The sequence below is a fragment of the Lampetra planeri genome, chromosome 4, assembly GCF_965212315.1.
Source record: "Lampetra planeri chromosome 4, kcLamPlan1.2.h2, whole genome shotgun sequence".
NCBI classification, from domain to species: Eukaryota; Metazoa; Chordata; class Hyperoartia; order Petromyzontiformes; family Petromyzontidae; genus Lampetra; species Lampetra planeri.
This window is the reverse complement of record NC_136110.1, coordinates 5,825,147-5,847,269: the sequence shown is the minus strand read 5'-3', so window position 1 is coordinate 5,847,269 and position 22,123 is coordinate 5,825,147. Positions and strand designations below refer to the sequence as shown.

The following is a 22,123-nucleotide window of genomic DNA, read 5'->3' as shown; positions in this document are numbered from 1 at the left end:
CATACAGACCAACACACACCCGCACTCAATATCACAGATGGGTCCATTCGCACTGCCAAAGATGCACATTTGCAGCGTGAGGTGCACTTTTGTGTGGCACACAACAACGCTGGCTGAAAATGGTTCTCACAATGATTGCATTGCCACGCAGCACGGGGCTATTGTCTACACCAGATGTGGTAAATATATGGTAATTGAAGAAAGGCTCATTTTTATGAACTATTGTTTCACTTATCACGATGTGCATGGGAGCTGAGCAGGGAGAAAGATACAAAGAAATAGAGACACATATTCTAGGTCACTTTTGCACCACCGCCTGAATGTTGTGGCTGTTTCACTGCAAATGTTTGGCCGTGTGGGCTGCGACAACGGCTTTATTGATCCGGGAGTGAGCACCTGATGTGCAGACACAGACTGCGATCATTGTAAAAGCAAATGTTTTCGTCATCAAAGCGAACGCACGCGGTCACACGGAAACAAAATCTCGTGCCGCTCTGCACCTTGGCAATCGCGAATCTTTCAAATTCTGAGCGATGCGCGGACAGCCATGCAGAATATACGCACGTTAAAAGGTAACGACGTCGCCCTGTAATTGCTTGCTGATGTTACGACTCACGGCAGGCCCTCCTCCACTCGAGAGAGAAAGAGGGAGGGGGTAATTCTACTGCCCACACGTCATCCCAGCATATGAGACTTGCCGATCGCACGAACTGCGGTGTGCTCATTAAAACCTTTGCGTGGACAGGGGCATGGGGGATTTGATATCAACTTTTGTAATTAAAAAAGCGCTAATTTGAATCAATTATCTAAATCCCCTTTTGTCAATCCCAGGCTGAATGAAGGCCTCCCTCGCCATGCCGAGTTGGTCTTTGGGGGTTGTTTCGGTCATATTTCACCTCGCTGGTCAACGCACATTGCTCAGGTGGGGGCTCGGCTCAGGACCAGTTCACGTCGATTTTAGCCGTGCCAAATAAGTGAACGATTGTCATCAGGGGGTTCATAGTGCAGTACAAAATGCCCTGAAATATTGCACCCTCCGTGCAGATATTACATTATTATAAAGTATACATTATACAGTATTTTATGGGTGGAACGCTTCTGAGAGAACGATCCTCAAGGAGATGGAGTAACGAAATCGGCTCGTGTGCAGGTTAATTTTTACGTCACTGGATTGCGAGAGATGGCAGAGGTTTTTGGAAGACCTTCAGACCAGCACTGGATTTACCGTGGCTGATTATTATGATGATGATATTACATTACCGCATTACGGCGAACTTGCATAATATCCTACACAGATAAGATGGCATTCCATGAGATTAAACAAAATGCATTAAATTGGTAAACTGGCTATGAGTAAGCAATGCGGAACGTCTGTGAGTGATCTAAGATAATGGGCATTTAGCGTCATTGAACGCAATGATTTGGATCAATCACAATGCGGGGAATACTCTGCATGCCTTGCTTTGTGTAGCAATCCAATAGCAATTCGATATAAAGCTTTCGTGACTGCAGGGATTCATCTTCTTGGTTCTTTCGGTAAAATAATTCTCACGACGTTTCGGCCACAACGCAAGCAGCCGTTGTGGCCGAAACGTCGTGAGAATTATTTTATTATGTTTAATTTTTATTATTTTATTATTTCCCTTCTACGTGACTTTACCGAAAGAACCAAGAAGATGAATCCAATAGCAATTGCGAAAGTGCATCAACATACCCGCTGTAGTCTAAACCATTCCTTGGTTCTTCAGCCAGCATCTTCACAATCATTATGCAGGGTAGCTCCTCACTTTTCAACTCACTATACCTGCCAACCTTTTTCGCTTGTCATGTATTTGCGGCACAGAAGTGCGGCCTTCACATTCTGTGCACCCCATCGGCTTTGCAGTAGGTTCTAACGACATGAAAGTGGCTATTGCAAATAGCAAACATTAAAGGACAGATATCTCCCATTTAGACTCCTTGAATGTTGGCATTGACCTATATTTAGATTTGCACCAGGAGGTGGAGAGGCCAACACTGCGCCCATCCGCCTTTGTTTCCAAACTTCTGATGCAGACACAAAATACGGAGCCGGCGTTTCAGGATGAGTCGATATACGGGAAGCCCAGGTAATGTTCGCATTCGACACGAACACACTCGTACGCACCGCTAACTGAATGTAAAATAGCCTATAACCAAATGACACTGAATGTGACGCACATTGCAATGAATCATGCTTATCTCCGTTCTCAGAGGCTAAGCATGGTTGTGCCTGGTTAATATTTTAGAATGGGAACCTGCCTGGGGATACCACGTGTTGTAGGTTTGGGCTGCGAGGTGGTCAGGGGATGGCGGTTGAGTAATGTATTCTTAAATCTACTTGTGTGGATAGTTCATTGAGCGTTACCACCTTGTATGCATGATGGATTTCCTCTGGGTTCTCTGGTTTCCTCCCACATGAAGCCAAACACTCACTAATGAAATTGGCCAAATATGCGAATTGCAGGTCCTCTGAATAACAAAAAGAGTCCCCAGCGTCGATGAGACTTTTCTCGGAAACATGCAATGGCATTACATCCTCAGCCAATATACGATACAAAACACACACATATGTTTAAACCCAGATTTTGTCACAAAAAAAAAACACATTTGAATAGGTTGTAGATCACATCATCACAGATCTAATCGCAGTGGCTGCAGTACAGATTGCCCACCGCGGTATTGCTCTGCACATGTGATATCCAGCATTGGCAGAGGAAGGGCCCGCCTTGAGCGATGTATTGATCTCTCAAACCTTTGCGAGTAAAGCGAGCGGCAGCTGTCAGCAAAAAAAAAAACCCTCAACAAATAGGCCGTTAATATCCCCTGGTCCTAAAGTGTCGTTTATCATAGGCGCTAGCTGGACTTTACCGGAAGACTAATTAGAAGAGATGGGTTCAACTGACTTGGGGATTAAAATTGTGTGGTTTTGACCATCAGCGTTTTTTCTCTTAGCGTGCTCATGCAGCCTTTATCCATCTTGCCTCTTCCAATGTGGATAAGCAATCTGGTGCGATCAGCCGTTCATAATAACTCGATGGTAATGGTTATTGATTCGGGTAAAGATTTTTGATGGTGACAGAGGCGGTCAGTAACGGACGTTCCACACCTTGAAGATGATGATGATGATGGGATGGGGGGGAAATGAAAGGTTTTCGATAACGTTTGCAAAGTCGGTAAAAAGAAAAATACCAATACTAAAAAAAAAACCCACAAAGGCTCTTTTCACCACGGTGCATCTCCTCATGGCATTTAAAGCTCACACACACACACACATCGCATTCGCTGCAATCAGTTGAGCAAACAACGATCCATGACGCAGCCTGAAATTCACCTCCTACAGCAAGGCACTGAACTTAGTTGGATGTATTCTTACGGGAATGTTTCTTGACCATGGCACGATATCGCTACGGACTGCATATCGCCTTTGAAATATTAACATCTAAGGGGAAGCTTCTCAATATAGATTAGAGGTAAAAGCATCAGAGAGTGCTCGTTTATGGCAGTGAGGTGTTTTTCTTTATTTTTTTCCAACTGGCGTCCAGCACTTTCCAGAAAACATATTATTTATTTATTCTGTCTCTTCACGTGCATCTATTGCTCCGAGTCTTGTGCATTTAATTCGTTATTTCCTTCATTTCCCTTTGATTTCAACCAGGTGAGAGCCCATCGAATGTAGACGTGTCTTTTTGCAAGGGGGACCTGAAATACACAGTACAATAGTAAAAGGTAATTGAAGCATTTTGAAAATCAAATCGAAAAAACATACGAAGTTTAAGGCAGTGTTTTTTTCTCAATATATCTCCATTTCTGTATCATCGTCATCATCAGCCATGGCCAATCCACTGCTGGATGAAATTCTTCCCAAGCCGCCGCCACCTCTCATGATCATGCGACGTAATAATCCACCCAGCGCCAGCACGCTGGCTGCTTTGATCGCTCCATCTCCTTGTGAACGTGTTCTACTCCTTGGCTGTCACCCTATTAGAAATATTATTCTTGGCCACGAGCCGTCAACCATTCCAGCGACGATGTGTTCTGCCCAAGCCCACTTACTTTCCTAAACAATTTGAATGATTTCGATTGAAAGCTTTCGTGACTGCAGGGATTCATATTCTTGGCTATATGAATTTGAATGATGCCGTTATGCTTTTGTGCGTGAGCGTTCTCTCATCCTTTTGTTCCTTTTCTGTCTCTCCGATGCCTTTTTGGGTTGACCGTTGCCGCATATACATTGCACAAACTTTATCTGCCGATTCAGATCTTGATTTAAATGGAGACATAATTAAAAGAAATTAGCCATTTCTGTAAAGGTGAATACAAATTGCATCATCGGTGTACACGTTAACATCTGCGAACTCACCGGTGGTGAAAAACATTGATCGATATCTCATAGCCTCAGGACTCTTAATTCCTCGCCCTATATTAGGTAATTCATCGATTGACATGAACTGAACAAACACACACACTGGCTCGCGAGTCTCAATGCGACACCGTACTCTTGTCGTGTGACAGAGTTATGCATGTCGGTCAACTCAGGCACAACCGTCGTGAGCTTAACGCACCATTCAATCACGTCCGTACAAACACTACATTTACGCACATCACAATTCCAACGGAGGTGAAACGGCATGGGGCTTACCTTCCTCGGACACTTTCACGGTAACCTTTCACCTCGGGAGAGGTTTCTCGAATTCTCTCGGATCGCCTCCGAGTGGCCTCGCACAGGAATATACCGCGGGGCAGAACGCGAGCGAGAATGCCTCCCACAGGCTCACGCATCTCGCGCGCGCGCACACACAGCACGGCACCGCGCGAGCCGCACGTCTACCCCATGGAGCCCCGTCCAATTCTCACCGTGACACCCCCCGCCCCCACACCGCTTCCCAGTTGCTCGCTCCCCCCACCACCCACTACCACCTACAGCCACACACGACTCCCCACAGCGACCCACGGCCACCCGCTCCTACCCACAGCCATCCACTCTTACCCACCGTCACCCACAGCCTGGGTACACCCACATTTCACATCCACTGCTCCTCACTGCCTTGTCCATATGATCCTGTGTCTTACAGGGCTGTTATGATTCACCACCTCCCCACTACCGCCAACCATAGAAATTTGGTAATGTTTGTGTCGTTTTGACCATCTCGTTTGTATTGTTTTATCTTTTACATCCATCTTATTTATGCAGCTTTGTTCGGCCTTGTTATTCCCAATAAAACGTATTCGCTGATATGTCAGTGTACCAATGAGGCCAAGACACGAGAAACAATACACGCGGTATGGTAAGGACGACACAAAACGGATTCGATCAAACTGCATGCCTGATTCGTGACAATTCAACACACATCGCCTTTGATGGCGAACCTTTAAACCATGACTGCTAATCCATGGCAGAATACATCTGAAAGGGCCCACCCGCGTAATTAAATGTATTCATTTAACTCTTTGACCTGGTGAGTGTCAATTGAAGTTCATCATCACTTTCGTAATAGCTCCCCAATTAAGCATGCACTTAGGAATGTACCAATTCTGAATATCGCCTGCAAAAATAAAATTGTGCAATCAAATATATATTTTAAAGTTCGTGCATAAACTGCGTTTGTCCCTGTGCCAATTTCGCAGGTAAAAAAGACGCGTTCACATCTCGGGACCAATGTCGATAAACCAAGCACGTGCAGCTGCGTAACTGCAGCCTTTGGTACAATACAATTCTACCCAACTTCTTGGTTCTTTCGGTAAAGTCACGTAGAATGAGGAGACAGACTTGTTCTCCACCTGAGGACGGCTACTTGCGTTGTGGCTGAAACGTCGTGAGAATTATTTTATTATGTTTTATTTTTATTATTTTATTATTTCCATTCTACGTGACTTTACCGAAAGAACCAAGAAGATGAATCCCTGCAGTCACGAAAGCTTTAAATCGAAAATTATACCCAAGTTAGTGTCCACATCGTCCGAAAGGTGGCGCCACAGGGGAGCGACGTCCAAACCGGTCTTGCCAATTGTTGCAAAATAAACGCCGTTGGTTTCATCAGTTGAGGGCTCCACTCACTCTCATTATCCTTTTGGTTCGGAAGGCATGGTGGGGGGTGGGGTGGTCGTTGATATGTCAAGGCAGGCGTTGCTATTACAGCTTTCCTTGACCTGCGATCGGGTTATTCGCGCATGCTTGGAACAAACCAAAAACACATCGGAGCGTTGTACTGCACAACCGCGAAGACATATTCTTAGGTTTTTTCGGTAAAGTCACGTAGGTAAAAAATTAAAATTAATAAAAGTACAATAATTGTAATTTTTTACCTACGTGACTTTACCGAAAAAACCTAAGAATATGAATCCTTGCAGTCACGAAAGCTTCAAATCTAAAACACGAAGACATACCCATTCGGTGTATAATATGACTACTGCTTGGGGGTATGACTTTGGTAGAGTAGCACAACTACCAGGAGTTCATATCCTAGACAGGCTCGCCTAAGCCCATCCTCATTGTTACCGAAGGGGGCCAGATAAATGAACGCCGCTTGCTTCAGGGCAAACTGGTTTTGGGGCCGTCCATAAGTGACGTCACGCGATTTTGGACAAATTTTGACCCCCCCCCCCCCCATCGTTACACGGCGTCACAAAAAGTCAGACCCCCCCTCAAATATGACGTCACAAAGCTCTGCCCCTCCCCCCCCCCAAAAAAAATAAAACATGCTTCAAATCGCTTTAAACTCTTGTCATTGTAGTGCGTATTAAATGTGCCGCTGCACTCTGATGTTGTAGGAGAAAACATTTATTAAAAGTCTATTTAATTAAGTAGAACGTGTTGTCTATATTTATTTAAAGTTGCGCATTTTGATCTGACGTCACATTTCTCACCCTCCCCCCCTCGTCACACATCGTCACAAATGCCTGACCCCCCCACCTCCCCCCTAGGTACGTGACGTCCTTTATGGACGGCCCCTTTCCCGTGACCAAATTATTATGAATGTCTCAGAAGCGAGATACGTCTGCGCCTTGCTCGTATTTGGATGGGTGACGGTCTGGGAATACCAGACCGCAATGTGTGTGAGCTTTAATGCAAGGTAGCCAGGATATGGTGGCACGGGAATGGTTTTATCAATATATCTGTTCGGAGATGTGATTGCTATAACACTCCGGTATTTTTTTTACGCATTTCAAACGCTCATTTACGTAATCGGCCAAACATGCCAATACAGAACGCTCCTGACAATAGCATTGCATCTAGGCAAAGCGTTCCTGGGTAAAGGGCATATCTATTTATACCATTGATTCAAAGTGAGTTGTCGATATTTGCGGTGTAATTATTACCAAATCTATCTGCCTCCGATTAGCACGGATGGCTACGTACGGTGGGAAAGAATGTCAACCTACATGCATTGTCCTGCGGATAGACTGGTGCTGGTCAAATTGTTAAGCAACTTCTACCAACTGGCTCGCGACCAATATCATAATCTAAATATGTTTTTACGCTGGAGGTATCCGATGAGCAATGAAGGTCTTTTTCACAGATGCCCAGAATGGGCGGGTCAGAACGGTACTGATAAAAAAAAAACTTCTATCCAGGGGCCTACCCTGGCTCCTCCCCCCTCAACCAGTATATATGCAAGGTCGTATCTCTTGGAATTTTTCATTTACATGATACAGCAATCGTGCTGTGACGGTTCCACCTGAAGACGGAAGCTTGTGTTGCCTCCGAAACGTCGTGATTTTAATTTCATTTTTATTTTACTTTTATTAATTTTAATTTTAATGTTTTACCTACGTGACTTTACCGAAAAAACCTAAGCATATGAATCATTGCAGTCATGAAAGCTTCAAATCTAGAACTGATAACAGACTTGTTCATTGCTAAACAGTCAGTGCAGCACTTTAACGTAATCGATGATGATGATGATGGATAATATATAAGGATGCTTAAATATATATAGATACACCGGCTGCACGTACAGTGTATTGCGATCACACTTAGCATTCAGACGCACGATTGCAACGGCGAAGGGCGGCAATTTCTCGCTCGTATGAATATAAGCAGAACTTAGGTGACGATATTCGTGTCAGAAGCCGTTACGGAGACGTAGCACCATGACACGATGGGAGAATGGTGGGGGGGGGGGAGAGGCCAGGAACGAGGGAAGGTTTTGGCGACGGAGCCGCGGAGGGGAGGGCATGGCAGCGGTGAACTGGGAGAGGGATGGACGTGAGGAACACGGGTGTTGACTCCATTCCAGACATCACCTCTGCTGTGCACCGTCACTCCAAATTGTATAAACCCTCGCCGCGGCAGAAGGCGGCAACAGCGCGCGGGCGACATGGAATTATGTTTTTGGCTCCGAAAGCGCTCGGCGTTTCGCGCGAGGTGACACGATACGAAACATGCGTGGGTTATATACGACAATTTACGCTTAACACAGCGTGCAGTGTTAATTAGCAGTTTAATCATTCATAGGGCACACTTTAAGGTGGAGAGAATTACTGCAATTCGTTACGCTCTGCACTAAGTATACACGAACACCTGAGCTGTATTGCTCAGCAAAAACAATATGTTGATCGACGTCGAAGGGCAGTTCAAGTCTTTTTTTGTTGTTGCAGAATCGAAAACTCCGTGCACAATAACGCAAACTGTCCTTGCCAAGATGTCTATGCCTGGGGCATATAATACAACGCAGTTGTTTTGAAATTGCCACTAACAGAGCCATTGTCAATTTGCAACAATGGAATGACGTTTTGTCGCTGCCCTGGATGTTTGCGAAGTGCCTGCGGATATGCTCAGTGTGTACGTTTCTTGCATTTAAATGAACTAAATCTCAAGTTGTACCCAACACATAGAAGACCCGATTCACATGGAGGCATGTTGCTGTCATTGTACAATCATTTTAGCAGTGACGGCCTTTTTCAGCGTAAACTCAGCCCGATTACACTTTTTTTTTAATTAAAGTAAAGGCCTTTTCCTGCCATTGAAGGTGTGATTTCTGCTAAAAGATGGAAAAAGATGGATACTGCAAAGAGGTTTCCACGAAATCGAACGCACTGGAAACTGACACACGGAAGATAAAACAAGGAAGACCCTCGACCAGATGGTAAGGTGTAGCCGACAGCAAAATGGTACAATGGGATCTCGGAAGAGGAGGATGGAACATGTTGAAACGTATAATACTGGTAGGAACCTCCTGGTTACACCAGCCCACAGGGGATTATTGTGTCCGTCGTGCAGGGAGGGGCTGGGTGGGGAGGGTGGGGCTGGGTGGGGGGTGGGAGGGGTGGGGCTGGGTGGGGAGGGGCTGGTAACCCCGTGGTGCCCTTATAAAACTCAACCTTTTAACCTATTCACGCCGGCTTGTGCCCGTCCTCACAGTCGGGCATATTTGCGGAATACACCACGCCGCCGTTGACCCTGGCCATTGACCGAGCAACCCAACGTTCCTACCAGCGCCCCCCGCAGGAATGTGTTGCTTACTGATGATGATTTTTAAAGTATGAAAATGTCCTCGCAAATTAATTAATTGGAAAACACATCCTGCAATCGTCACCCCTTCCGACAAAAACATGAGACTCAAACTCAGTAAATGTATTTGTACTTGAGGAATCCGATGAGCTATAAAGCTCTTTCCACAGATGTCCAGTAGGGGCAGGTCAGAACATTCCAACAACAATACAAATATGAAAACGTGAAAGCAGTGCAACGTATAGGAAAGGTAAGCAATTCACATTAGAAAATATAAAAATACAAGTGAACTATGGTTTATCTTACCAAGTAAAGCCCGTTGAGCTGTTAGATTCTTTTTCAGAAGCTACCTGGCCACAAATGATAACTCAACGAAGTGGCTCACCGTGTGGAAATTTATAGCAGCAAAATCATCTAATGACTCTAAACGCATGTTTCTAAACGTGGAGGGAAAAAAATCCACACCACCATGGGGAGTGGAGAACATGCAAAACTCCAAATACACAACAGGCGTCAAGGTCGGGATCGAACCCACGAACTCCTGCATACCAGGCGAGAAAGATAACATCACACGCTACCGTGGCGCGTTCAGTGAGGCTTTACTGGGTTAACAAAGACAACAAGAATAATTGCGCAACCCACTGGAATGGGTAACACTGGGAAGAGTTAAGGCAGCGCCAATGGGGGAATTTCAAGAAGTCGTGGACACTTTCCACCATGTGAATTACACCAATAATATTTTGGGGGCGTTGCCACTAAATGGAGCACCCAAGAAAGTGCAGGAGACTCGTGTGGAATTTCAAAGTTTTCAAAATTGGTTCAGAAAACTAATTGTTTAATAATTAGGTCCTACGTGTGAAATACAACAAACAAACACATACACACTTTGGATTGATTGATGACACATTTACAAGTGGAAGAATCACGTGACAGAAATCTTTGTTGGAAACAAATTGCAACTCTGCCCTATCCGAACATACTTTGACCAATTTTGGCGGTGAAGAATGAAATTGGTTCAGAAAACTAATTGTTTAATAATTAGGCCCTACGTGTGAAATACAACAAACAAGCACGTACACACTTTGGATTGATGACACATTTACAAGTGGAAGAATCACGTGACAGCAATCTTTGTTGGAATTTTTTTTTTGCAGCTCTGCCCTATCCGTACATACTTTGACCAATTTTGGCGGTGAAGAATGAAAAGCGGTTCTGCCAATGGAGGAATTGGACACTGATGAAGTGAAAATTGTAGAATGGAGCGGATTTTCCTCCACAAAAAACGGTCATCAATTCTGCCAAAGCGAGGTAGGATGACAGCAAAAAGCGTGCTTTGTGAATTGAGCCAGTGATTTAAGAACTGCAAAGCTGTCTGCGTCCTTCCAATACAGATTTCACAAACAAAAATACTGCGTAAGTATTGAAAACGAGGCAACGACCGTTATCCTAACTGCGAGTGGCCGATGCGACGAGGCTTTACGCGTCGGGCGTACGCATGAGAATTGCAGTGTACATACCTCGGTGTTCTTTACTGCATTACTGCAATACAGTGATTGCCACACTCTCTGAAAACAATTTAATGGGGTGATAATTATTAACTCATTGTATAACTATAGTCTACGGGTGTGTGGGTGCGGTGATATGGTGTTACGCTTTGGGTGTTTGCGGCAGTATTGTACAGACTCGCTGCATTCTTTGAAACGATATTGCAATGCACGTATCGCTAGATAACCAAAAAAACACATTTAAGTGAGGCAACGATTATATTATAACCGCATGGCACTACTGCAGCGAACAGGTGTGCGGATGACGCGATAAGCCATTACGCTTTGGGCGTTTTGCCGGAGTATTGCAACGTTACAGATGTTATGTACCCTATGTTGAACTATTATGGATGTTGAACTTCTTTCGCACCGTATGTAGCCAACATACGCTAGCCGGAGGTTTGCGGGGGAAGGACAACAGATCTCCGCACTGTGTGGGAAACGATGGAGTAACAATGTGGGGCTTAAATGTTGATTTAAAGCTTTCGTAACTGCAGGGATTCTTATTCTTGGTTCTTTCGGTAAAGTCACGTAGAAGGGAAATAATAAAATATAAAACAATAAAATTCTCACGACGTTTCGACTCCAACACAAGCAATCATCATTAGGTGTGAAATCCACAGCAAGAAATTTTGAAAAAAGTGGCGATTTTTTCTTAAGAAGAAACATTTTTTTTATTTTAATTTTCTTGCTGTGGATTTCACACCTGATGATGGTTGCTTGTGTTGCAGTCGAAACGTCGTGATAATTGTATTGTTTTATATAATTTTTCTTTCATTATTTCCCTTTTACGTGACTTTACCGAAAGAACCAAGAATATAATATAATATAATGTGGGGCTTGTCGAGCAGACGGTGTGTGTAATAACACGCACACGCACCTTGATACTTTCCGAAGCGTATTGGCAGATCGAGAGATTATCCGTGACATTCAAGAAACGGGAAACACGGACAAGCTCCCGAGCACACACACACACGTATCACCATCGTCATTGCTCACTTGCTATCATGTACGGTCAAAAACATTCTCTTTTCCAGTTATTGTAGAACGATTAAGATTGAAGTCTGAATGAGGCATTGCACGAATGTAGGCTATGTTTGTAGTGTACGTGCATATAGAAATGTGTACTATGTCAAGATGGTAGTTTGCCCTAAACAAATGGGAATACCCTAAGAGTGGACGGTGGAATGCTGTGGGGGCGCATCTTGGAGGTGTGTGTCGATTGTGTGTCAGCTTCAAGTTCTAACGGAGAAGGAACGCGATGGCCTGATGTCATCTCGATCTTGATGCATGCATTGTCTCGACGCAGCCACAGCTGTCTCAACACTAAGTGGAGTTTGATGTATGGCCATGCATGCTGACAGAGAGAAAGAGAGAGATGCAGAGATAAACGGATACTGCACGGATAGAGATAATGAGAGAGACAAGATAGGTCCTGGTGGGCTGCTAAAGATGTATGTATGTGCGGTACGTTGAACTTATTTCGCAGTGTACGTAGCCAACAGCACTAATCGGAGGTGCGCGGGAACGACAACAAACTAAACACAAAAATCATTCTTGGTTCTTTCGGTAAAGTCACGTAGAAGGAAAATAATAAAAATTTACATTTTATTGCTGTGGGTTTCACACCTGATGATGATTGCTTGTGTTGCAAACGAAACGTCGTGAGAATTGTATTGTTTTATTATTTATTATTTTATTATGTCCCTTCTACGTGACTTTACCGAAAGAACCAAGAATATGAATCCTTGCAGTCACGAAAGCTTTTAATCGAAACAAAAATAATTTCTAAAGAAATCAGTTATCAATCTAAGATTTCAAAGTGTATAGCTCCAGTAGCTTTGTCAACGCATACACGGTTCGCCTGTGTCAAGAAGGCAATGCATTCAGATCAGCAACGGTGTTACTAATGTCTTACTCCTTGGCGTGGCTAAGCAGGTCCTGATAAATTTGCATCACGTTCACAAAGCGGCTGCTTGGGTGTTAAGCGGAACACTTTCTTCACATCATATTACACCCGTTTTGGCCTCCCTGCCCTGGCTTCCAGTTTCACATAGAACACGGTTTCAAATCCTATTGTTAACTTACAAAGCAGTGAACCATCTTGGCACAGCCTACATCATTGACATGCTGCACCCCATGTGTCCCATCAAGGTCCCTAAGATCTGGTGATGCGGATCTTCTCTGCATATGCGTGACCGAGATTTTTGTCGTGTAGCTCCCTGGCTACGGAACGCTTTTCCACGAGATATCAGGATCTCTGAATCTGTGGACATTTTAAAAATGCGCCTTAAAACCTATTTATACACTTTTAGTTAATTTAGTTAATTATTCTTGAAATGTATTTATAACATTGTTTTAGGCTGAGTGTCTGCTGTTGCTGTGACCTGTACAGCGCTTTGAGATCCTTGATGAAATGTGCTATTTAAATGTAATTACTACTGAGCCAAGAATGTCTGTTTGTGTGTCACGCGCGTGACGTCACTCCACATGCCCCCCCCTCCCCGTCATTAATATTCATGAGCGGGTGGATTTTTACACTCACGCAGAAGAAAGTCGAGCGGAAAGAAAAACTTTTCTTCGCAAATTCGCTTTAAGTTTGACGTTTATTTATTTAAAGTTAATCTAATAAATAATTATACGCAGCAACAAAGTGGATTTGGTGTCTTTATTTATTTATTCAGCACTTGAGACAAAAGGTAAGTCTCATTTATGCTTCTACATTATGGTAACATAGACATTTCTCGCTGATTTTCCAGATATTGTATCGATTTAAAATTTATTTCCACCCCAGCAATCAAAAGCAGAAGAGAATAAAGTATCAAAGCAGTGAATTTGAACAAATTGAAGGTCAGTTATATATAGCGCTACAGTGGCATGAAGTGAAGTGTTTGATGACATAGTTTTGTGCAAGATTCACTGCCATTAAATTGACCCAAGATACAATTATACTCTGCTCAATGTTTTCGAAAATATTACAGCTTCCATCGTAGGCCGGGCAAACAAGCTGGTTATTATTAATGTCCATTGACTGTGGAGTTATTGGAGCATTTTAAAGAACACGTGTGGCTCACTCTGTATTTTCTTCCAATAACGAATTAGTCACCAGCCATGGTTAATTCACTGCAGCACGAAAGCATCCATCTCTCACGCTTCTACGATGTAACAATCAACCTAAGCACATTGCACGCGAGCTGATTTCATTTCCACCTCGACCGGGCATATTCCCAACTCCTCGGCTGCCACTTCATCACTCCATCGTTATTCCTGCCCGCTGACCCTCATCTCTTCGGGAGACGCGTCCTGTCCAAGCCAACTTTACTTTTCCTCATAATATAGGTTTTTGGGTCAGCTCGCGTTATTTATAAATGTGTCGTAACCCTCCACCACCCGACACGGTCAAACAGTAAAAAATGTGTCACGTTTTTCAAAGGACAAAATAATTCACTTCTTTAGCCCACCGGCGTGTTGAAGAGAGAATCAACAGCATTTTAAAAATTACTTTTCCTAGCGTCAGAGTTGCTCTCTCGTCCATTCGTTTGTCTTTCTGTCTCTCAATGTGTCTGGATACAGCAAAATAAAAAATCAAACGCGACATTTTTAATGTGCGTGGTAAATAAAGTTGGGAAGAAACATCCCCTGAACCACAACACCCGCTGACGATGTGCGAGGACTGTGTGGTGAGTTTGTTTGGGTTTCCTCCGGGATCTCTGGTTTCCTCTCACGCGAAGCGAAACATTCATTTAAGGACAATGGCCTAACATTCGAGAATGCAGGGACCCCCTCCAGAAAGAGACTCTTGCGACGACTGCGTGAGGTTTATCCACGTGTTCTTCTCGTTAAACACGTAAGTAGGCTTTCGCGACCAATGCTATCCATAATAGAGGTTGTTGGGGTAGATCGTGTAAATATAAATGCGTCGTTAAAACTGATACACGGCCAATTATTAAGGTTTGTCACGTAAACAAAACATGCCAATTCGTTACTAGTTCAGCACACCGGTGTGTTGGAGAGTAAAACCCGCAATATTTACAATTCGATTTAAAGCTTTCGTGACTGCAGGGATTCGTCTTCTTGGTTCTTTCGGTAAAGTCACGTAGAAGGGAAATAATAAAAAGAAAACATTATTATTTTATTATTTCCCTTCTACGTGACTTTACCAAAAGAACCAAGAAGATTTACAATTCGCGCACGACGTTTCGCCAGTATTTACAACCAGCATCATCGGGCGGACAGCCAGAGTTGTGGAGAAATCCTCCTATTTCGGTCTGAAATAAAGAGATACATTTGATGTCGTCACTTATGAACCAATCAGCTGCGAAGGCACCGCACAATATACTTATATTCCCCGTGGCGGTGGAGGCGTGGCAGGATCATTCAAACGAAGCTTCATTTCCCCATTGCGCGTTTAAATGTGTTCTCAAATGACTATGCTCACACACGACTTCATATAGGGGACCGCAATGAAAGCCACAGTGAGGGTATCATTGTTTTTTTTTGCGTGACAGCTCCTCCGATACACATTGTATCATCTGTGCAACGTCTAATGAATACAGGCATGTCATTCTTATTTCCTAACCGGCACAATTAACTATGCGTGTGTGCACAATGATGCATATATTACAAAATATAATGGAAATTTCCTTAACATGTTGTACACTTGAGGTGGCTGGGTGGTTCAAGGGACTTAATGGTGCACCAAGCTGTCACTGCTGAGATCATGGGTTCAAATACAGACAGCCACTCATGATTAGACCAGGTTCTCAAGTGTGGCGAATTGATGGTGTCAGACCGGTCACCCGTGTCTGCACAAAGCACTGACATATTAGATTTGGGATTTGTGCTTAATTTGGAATCTGAAACGGAAACATGGACACTGACAAAGAAGACTGAACAAAGGAGAAAAAGTGAGAAAACCTTGGAGAAATGCTCGCACGGAATTACACTTTAGAGGAATGGAGCAGGAAACAAGTGCAACTCAGAGTCAGTCGTCAGCTTGGCTGACAGGGGAGAGAATGCCCCCCGAGAGAATTAGTTTATTTTGATTTGAACACAGCAAACAAAAAAACATCAATATTTTTTTTTCTCAGCGAACGATTGCAGGGTCCTTAAGGAATATCGCACAATGAACAAACAAGATATTTAACGGTCATACACAAAAACACACACACACACACACGAGTCAAAACCAGTGCAAGTGTAATTTTAACAGCGTAGGTACAAGTGCAAATAAGCTCCACATTTAATCGAACAGTGACATAAACACACACATATCGAAAAAGGTGCCAGACTAATTTCGGAACAGGTGCTCTGCATCACATAACCACGAGAGGTGCCGCTGGCATGGGCAAGCCTTCATCCAGCAGTAGATTGAAAGAACACTGATGATAATAAGGACGCTTAGTGCTCCATATACCTCCGTTAATAATTCCTTTTGAAGAAATGCCTGCCAAGAAACAAAATATTAATTGCCACTCGGTGCTTCATATAGATTAGCTAATCCGCCACTGTATAAACGTACTGAAATTTTCAATAAACGTGTCATAACGCCCTTTGTGTGTCCGCGTTGTCGTAAAAAAAAGGATCTCAATGTCTCCATTGTGACACTCCAACACAAGCTGTTGATATTGCAAAGTGCTCAGTAATATATACAGTTTCCTCGAACGACATTAAATCACATTAAAGCGGTTTAATTAAACTATCCCTTCTGATGAAAAAGCATTGTGGTGCACATAATGTTATCACGTGCGCATGCAATGGAAAGTCACCTCTCTGATTAAACAATGGCATTGCATTATGTAAGTTCAACACCGCCAGGTTGCCTTAAAATCACACGTACCCTAATCACTGGATTACACTGGTCAACACACTTTTTCTGGCACAAGGTATTTCAACGGTTTAAAGGTAATTTTGGGGTGCTGATTCCAAATCTGGCATCAGTTTTGTCTATCACATCAGGTTTTTGAGATATCAAATATTGCATTTTCAATAAAAACTGCAGAAGAAAAATATTAAATAAAGGTGGATATCTACATAAAATTATATTATAAACACACTATCCTAAAGAAACAGCACCATATTTTAACACTAAAGCAGTCACTGACTCGCAACAACTTGCAATCATAAGTGACAGAGTTAATTTCTGGTAAAATCAATGAAAATGGGGTATGCCGATATATAAAAATGAGATGTGATAGAGCAAATCTGAGATCAGATTTGGAATCAGCAGCATGAAATTAGTCTAAAACAGCTGCAAAAGTCCAGGCCAGAAAAATGTGTTTTTTTTTGACCCCTTGTATTCATAGCAAAGAGTTGGGGCTGCTTCGTATAAGGCCGTAGATGCGTGTGCCTGTTTGTGTACGACACGATATGTCACTTTCTTGACACCGAAGCACAACTTTGGGGTGCGTCTTACTTTCAGGAGCATGTTATAATTCGGAGAATATGATGCTTAATATCGTTTCACTTCTCAAGCGTGAGGCTGCCATTATTGCTATCGCTGCTATGTAGAAGAATCGTTTATATGGCAGTCAAAACGTAGTGTGATTAATTACAGCGATGGCATATTGCCTGCCTGCAACTATATATATATGCCATGAGAAAATGCAGTATTTGAAGTGCTATTTAACTCGCGGCTTTGATAAATCCACAGGGCAATTGGGATATTCACTCACTGTGATGGAGCGCTGCTTGCCTTATCGACGGCAAAGTAATTTTCATTTGCGTGGCACCTGTTGCTGGTACCTTGCCATTTAATTATGTAAACAATTAACAACGTTCAGGCTGAAATCAAATGAACAAAATGCACGCAAAGCATTGACGAGGAGAGCGTCGTACATAAACGTCAGCGACTCCTGCAGAGACATCGATCCTCCAATGCAAATCAGCGGGGGTGACAATATTCGATTCCCTCCGGGAAACGAAAAACACAAAGTATTGCTATTGCGCGCTATTCAATAACCCTCAACTGTGCTAAATGCACTTTTGAGGGTTTTTAAAATTCAAATAAGGTATTGCACCGTGACACTTCTGCACACATATTACGCATGCATGAGTTCACTCAGCAGGATGGGACAAAAATGATATGCGCGCGTGCTACAGTAACGTATGAGATTGCACAATTCTGCCAAGGCCATGTCTAAAAATACAAATATATAGTTTTTTTTTAAATATATGTGTTCGTGCATGTGTGTGTGTATGCATATGCATGCAATATTGCATGCTTGCCTTCATATTACCATATTACCATTCATACATATGCCATGCCGGCCTTCGTGGGTGCTCACCATCAGCACTTGCCCCAATCTCAGTGGGCTCCACAGGGGATTTTTGTCCAGGCTAAAACCGTATCTATATGTGTGTGATGCATACGTGGGGAGTGGTGACACAATGGTCAATGCACTGCGCTATGAACCTAGACACTTGAGTTTGATTACCGGGCAAGGCTAACATCAGTGACGAGCGATATCAGAATTTGCCTTGAGTCTCCCCTTCATTACGTCAGCCTGGTGTGGTGTGGAAGTGTCAGGACTGCCAAGGCGAAGATGGCTGGATGAGGTGCTGACCACACGACTGCCTCATGCTGTGGCACCCTTGCCGCTTTAGGTGATTACTAATTGTACTTGCCCAAACTGTGAATGGCTACATGAGATATATTGTATTTTTTCCCGATGTGTGCATACAATAGGCAGGGCATATAATAGAAAGGGTAAAAACCTATTACTATATTTTGCCACTGGTAAAGGAGGTCTCATAGTGTAAATGCTTAACCGCGAGCTCTCAATACTCTGATAGTGCGCTGTTTTTGAATTGTGCGCCTTTTGGTGTCTTCTGGTCCAACACCAATGGAGACTAGGCTCTAAGAAAAGCTGTCTCGGGTGTGGACCAATCAACTTCAAGGACAGTGCATATCATTATCATTATCAGAGTTGTTTCTTTTTGTTTGCATTTTGACTGCTTGTGTTGTGGTTATTGCAAACATGATCCCTTGTATAAAGGTGTAAGTTTTTGTACCATTTGAAAGGGTAAAAACCTATTACTATAACTAAATAGTGGCTCATTGATTAAAATCAAAAGTGATCATATGGAAGCAAATTCTGATGCCATATCTATGCTAATGGGGTATGTGTGCGAATGAGGCAAAGCTGCACAAGCGAGACATAAAAAAATGAAAAACTTTACAAAGGAGGTGGTAATAATGCGACAACAAACGGTTGATCATTGAATCAAATTATATTCCCGAATCGTGACAAATCACCAAATCTCCGGAGTGGGAGAAGAGGAATCGCTGTCTCCCTATGCCACATAATGCCATTCAGCAGTACAGATATCTATTATAAAAGCGTTCCGTTTGTCCGTCAACTAAATTATGAGAGCCTTTCAGAAGGCCTGAATCAACAAGTTATAGAAAGTGGACCCCCAACCCAGATGAGCGTGTAAAACGTTGAGGTTTACAACAATTTTCGACCCCCCCCCAAAAAAAACCAATCCCCTCCCCCAAAAATGAAATGTCAGTAGTATCTGCACACATTGTGGGGGGGGGGGAGGGGAAAAAGAGGACATCAGTGGGGGCGACGGGCGAGGCGCGAAGTGACGAGAAGCCCTATGCAGGAGCTAGAATAAGGCAGCTGTAGGCGGCCGAAATTCAAAGCGAGCCATGCATTTTGACTTGAATGAAGCGTGTTTTATGTGTTATCTCACTTTAGTCTCAGCGCGCAGCCATGCGGCTCAGCAGTAGAGCAAGTGGCTTGAAATCGGAAGGCTGCGAGTTCATATCCCGGTTGGGGGTTGTCTCAATCATCCCTTCAGGTCGATAAAATATTAACAACTTCACAGGGGAATCTACATTGGCTGTCCTATGGATAGACTAGCTCCCACCATATAGGAGCGTTGGCTTTCCACCACTGGCTCAGGGTTGTAATCAGGAGATGATCACTGCCTCAATGCTCAATTAAGCAGGATACCATTTTGACTTTAGCAGATCACTAATCTTAATCTGTATGTTTGGGACCCACTATAGCTTGCTTGGCGGGCCATTCTAAGAACCCCCGAAGGGGCCAAATGTGGCCTGCAGGCCAGAGGTCGCAACCGGGTACCCGATACCCGTACCCTACCCGATAGCCGACTACCCGTACCCGGCCGGGTACGGGTACCCTGGTGCGGCCGGGTACGGGTAGGCCGTGAGTCACTGGTGTGTAACCGTTTGTCACTCATTTCCCAACGTCTTGTCTCTTCTCACAATTCAAGTTCCTAGAATCAACCCACCCGCGCCTGCAACATGGCTTCATCCCAGAGGTCGCAATCAGGTACCCGATACGGCCGGGTACGGGTACTCGTTTGCGACCTCTGCTGCAGGCAGCCAGTTCAAGATCCCTGGCATCGAGCAACAGAGCTCCATCTAGCCAATAAAAACTGGGTTTGTTGACAATTGTATTTGATGAATAGTGCTATACAGAGCACGATACCCACAGCTATTGATTTTATTGGAAGTGATTTTATTGGAAGATTGTATTGGAAGTTGCCATCCCAGTTTCCTACGGGGGGGAGAATTTATTGGATTTGTCCAGATTTGAGCAGCGAAGTTTTTTTTTAAACAATAAAGGCTATGTCAGCCACTGCTCGTGATGATTCTCATGAATGATTTCTCTAACAGTGCACGAGTTTTCTGTGCAATTCACCAATGAAACTGTAGCCTTTTAGCCTTTTGTGATAGCAACGTATATGATAGGAACAAACGTTCTAGCTCTTAAGCCTCCCTGGAGAATAAAATACCAACTTTCTTCCAGTACAAAAGCATGTTACTTGTATTGTGACTTATATGAGTATATGGCCATATTGGAGTATCATGGATTTTTAAACCCTTATACCTCCAAAACAAATTTTAAAAGCATATATATTTAATACAACACAACAAAACGGTAAGGTTGTATTACAGTGTGTGCAATGCCAAACAACACAATTATTTGGATTTATCGGACGACTGGGGGATGACTCGGCCCATCGTACCTCTGGGGTCGATAAAGTGAGCACAACTTTGTGAGGAATTAAACAGCGGTTGTCCTTAGGAGCGACTCGCCCGAGTTATCGGAATGTGTCATTTCCACCACCGGCTCTGCAGGGCTGTAAACAGGAAATGAACACTGCTGCAACGTTCAATCGAGCAAGACGTCGTTTTTACTTTGTTGTTTTATTTAGAATGCTGGTCAGTGCGGATTGATGAAGGGCTGGCCTGGGACCGGTTAACACATCACTCCGTCACTCATGTTAGCCACAGCCAGGAATGGTGTTAAAGTCACCCAGGTACACAGTGTAGTACATGCACCACCGTGCCACAACTACACCCAGTTGATTATAAAGCCTCAATGCGACTCAATCTGCACGATTGAGTCGCATTGAACACAAATTGTAAAAAAAAAAATGCGTCATGTGGCACATGTTGTTTTGTACTTTAAGTTTCAGCTATTCATTGGGTTCGAATGCGTTCATTTGGAGTACTGGCAGTGCACATGTGAGCTAAACATACACCCTTCTAGTCTTTAACCTCTCAGCACACGAGTGTGTTCGTGACGCTAACAAACTCAAACAGACTTTTAGCGACAAGCCTCCCCCCCCCACCTTATCAGTCATCACATATGCATTATTTTAACCACCACAAAAGCCACGACGTACTGTGCGGAGGAAAAAATATATACAGTACGTTAGCCAAAATTGTTAGCATTCTTCATTTATTAAATTAAGCAGAACTGTACAACCAGCCTGTGTCAATCCACTGCTGGATGAGGGTCTCCTCACGTCGTGCAGGTCATCGGGGTCATCTGACCATACTTCTCTGATTCCAGTTTGTGCAGGTGAGTGAAGGGGCAGGGAGGCGGCTAGGAACGGTTCAGACGTCCTGGTCAATGATGGTCCATGGCTCAGAGCGCTCACTCACAGGACTCACACGAGCTATTTGATGCAACGGAAGTCTGGAATATGTTTTTTTTTGGGGGGGGGGGGGGGGTTATTGTTTTATTACAACTCAACGCGAGCCGGGTACAAAGCGCCGATCACAGATCGGGGGGGTGGAGTGGTGGGACAAAACCTCCGTGCACAACAGCAGCCCGAGTTC

General features: G+C 43.7%; 1 protein-coding gene across 1 annotated transcript in view; it reads left to right on the top strand.

Annotated features, from left to right (window-relative positions):
• The first annotated feature begins 21,762 nt into the window (after nt 1-21,762).
• Nucleotides 21,763-22,123, top strand: part of PLA2G4F (phospholipase A2 group IVF) — a 63,175-nt gene continuing 62,814 nt past the window's right edge. Inside the window, exon 1 of the mRNA XM_078593120.1 lies at nt 21,763-21,863. The gene's annotated coding sequence lies outside the window, so the exon portion shown is untranslated. The remainder of the gene's footprint in view (nt 21,864-22,123) is intronic.